The sequence below is a fragment of the Cebus imitator genome, unplaced genomic scaffold, assembly GCF_001604975.1.
Source record: "Cebus imitator isolate Cc_AM_T3 unplaced genomic scaffold, Cebus_imitator-1.0 Scaffold568, whole genome shotgun sequence".
Lineage (NCBI taxonomy): Eukaryota > Metazoa > Chordata > Mammalia > Primates > Cebidae > Cebus > Cebus imitator.
In genome coordinates this window covers 764,448-767,550 of record NW_016107883.1, presented here as the reverse complement: position 1 = coordinate 767,550, position 3,103 = coordinate 764,448, and positions in this window count along the sequence as shown.

Below are 3,103 nucleotides of genomic sequence, written 5' to 3'. Positions count from 1 at the left end.
CCAGGCACACACATCAGTGTGGATGGATTTCACAATACTGAGCAGAGGCAGCCAGTCCCTGGAGAGTAAGGGCAAATGATTCCATTCTATGAAGTTCGCCAGTAAGAAAAGCCAAGCAAGTTGCTGTTGAAGAATACATACATGGAGGGGGACGTGGTAGCTCCTAAAGGAGAATGTCCCGTTTTTACGACCTTCATTGTTGTATTGTTGGGATTTTTTTACACCCATAATGTATTCATGCATTTCTTACCTATTTTTGCAAACAGCATTTTGGAGAGACTGTAAATCTATGTTTGGGTTTGCAGTTGGCTCACATTGGTGTTGGATGCGTTTGTTGCCATCAGTTTACCAGGTTCTCTAATTAGCATCCAGTTAGTAACGGAGTTTGCACTAAAGACCTTATCAGAATTGGGGTAGACACCTTGGGTTAGGGTTTGGGGAAGACTGGGTTCAAAATGTGAGCCTGAATCAGGATTTGGAATAAATTTGGATCTGATGAAGCCAAGGCTAGGGTGGGGCTGGATTTGAAGTCGATGTGGGCGGGGGGAGGGGTCACCCCTGTAATCCTAGCACTTTGGGACTTGCCAAGGCGAGAGAACCGCTTGAGCCCAGGAGCTCAAGACCAGCCTGGATAACATAGCAAGACTCTGTCTCTATTTAAAAAAAAATACAAAAATTAGCCAGGTGTGGTGGCATGCCTGTTGGGGCTGCAGCTACTTTGGGAGGCTGAGGCAGAAGGATTGCCTGAGCCAGGGAGATTGAGGCTAAAGTGAGGCAACATTGCACCACAGCACTCCAGCCTGGGTCACAGAGAAAGACCTTGTCTCAAACAAACAAAACAAAACAAAATTCAAGTTTGCATAAAATCAGGCTGAAGGCTGGAAATCAGGCAGGTTATGAGTGTGAGGGTGGGCCAGGAGCAGTGGCTCACGCCTGTAATCCCAGCACTGTGGGAGGCCAAGGCGGGTGGACCACCTGAAGTCAGGCGTTCGAGACCAGGATGGCCAACTTGGTGAAACCCCCCCCTCCTAAAAATACAAAAATTAGCCAGACGCTGTGGCACGTGCCTCTAGTCCCAGCTACTCGGGAGGCTGAGGCTGAAGAATCGCTTGAACCCGGGACGCAGAGGTTGCAGTGAGCCAAAATCGCGCCACTGCACTCCAGCCTGGGCAACAAGAGCAAAACTCCGTCTCAGAGGAAAAAAAAAAGTGTGAGGGCGTTAGCATTTTGGCAAAGGGGTTCTGTAGGCTTGAAGGCCCTACCCAAAATCTCTCTGTGGACGCCTGTAGCAACTCAAGAAAGGGACACTGGGGCCTGGGAAGTGGTCTCTGGCCCCTCCGGTGCCCCCTTGGCACCGGGCCCCGCCTGTGAGCTGAGAGCTGTGGGGACCCGGCCCGCGGGCGAGCAAGCCCAGGTCGCCACGGCGCAGTCTGAGCGGTCTCGACGCCTGACGACGGCCGGTTTTCAACTTGTTTACTAGCCTGCGTCACCGGGAACCTTTCACCGCCGCCTGGGACAAAAGGTTCCTCTTTTGTAAGTCCCTTCTGGGCAGAAAGGGCATTCGCCCCTGGCGCGCTGGCCGGTGCGGGCGCCACGCCGTGGCGGATGCGGACAGCGCGCCGCCGGGTCGCCCGTCTGCCCCCTGGCGCCCCATTCCTCCCACTACCCGCGCGTCATCTGCGCCCGGCCTCGGCCACCCGTCCCCTTTACATCGTCCCCCTATCCTCAGCGCCCTGCAGTCCGCGCCTCGTCCAGACACCCACTCACCTGCGCGCGGCTCAGACAGGCAGGCCCTGTCCACTCCCTCCGCGGGAACTTCCTCCTTTCAAGGAAACATCCTCGCGTCCACCGTCCACTCCATTCCCCAGCCACTGTCCATTGACTCATTCGACAAACTAGATAATGAACGCCTTCCGAGTGCTAGACGTTGCCGTCAGCGGGTCACAGGACACAGCTCCTGTTCTCTGGGACCTCCAGGACACCAGAGGAGACAGCAGCAGAGGTCCTCGTGAAGTGACCATGGCTCTGGGGGCACAATGAGGACATAGCAGCCCAGGCTTGAGCGCAGGGGTGGCGGGGCTGAGGCTGAGATGGAAACACTGGCCGGGGAAGAGATGGGAGGGCAGGAACCAGGCCCTTGGCGGGGGCTCGGCAGAGGAACGCGCTGGAAACCGAGTGGGCTCCAGGCAGAGGGCACGGAGGGGCCGCGGGAAGAGGGGCCAAACCCGAAAATCCTCGTCAGCAGCTCGCGCATCCCGCGGGAGTCACGGTGCCCACAGCAGTTTCTTCTACTTTTCACTGTTTTCTTATTATAGAAGTAATACACGTGTACAACTTCATTGTAAGGAAAATTGAGAGAGAGCAACAGGAAGAAAATAATCAGCCATAATCCCGCCTTACAGACATAGTTTTCAGTGTACTTGCACACATGGGGTTTCCCCAGGCAGGACAGCGGCGCTCCTGGGCTAGAAGAGGGGGGAAGCCAGAGCCAGCCGCCTGCCTCAGGGCTTGCAGGCACCTGGGTGGGGATGTCACGGAGTGAGTGCTATGACCAAGCCAGAATCCATTCAGATCCCCCATGTCCTTCCTAACACAACGGATGTGGTAGTGTGAGGCCTCCCACCCAGTCCCCAGCCTTCCCCCAGGCAGCGACTGGTTTAGGCATGCAGGAGGGTTTTTGGCTAAGAAGATGTGAGGAGAGGTGTTCTGAGGGGCTTCTCAGGAGATATTTCCTTGTAAGTCAAGCCATTTCCGGTGAAGCTTTCTGTTTCTTGAAGCAAAACAACCTAAATGATATCTGGAGCTAGTGTGGAGACGACCTTCCCTGGGTTCCTGGGGCTAAATCATGCCACCCCACCCCCCCCAGCACCCCCTGATGCCCACACTTCCTGCCTTTCCTCTGGTATTTGGATCTCACCCCAGCCTCCTCAGCACCTTGGTCCCTCCAGCTTCCTTCTGCCTCCTCTCTCTCTCTCTCTCTCTCTCTCTCTGTGTGTGTGTGTGTGTGTGTGTGTGTGTGTGTGTGTCTTTCATTTCCTCTATTCCCACAGCCTGGTCTAGTCTCAGCCCCTCTTCCTGGCTGACCACAGTCCCCTAACCACCT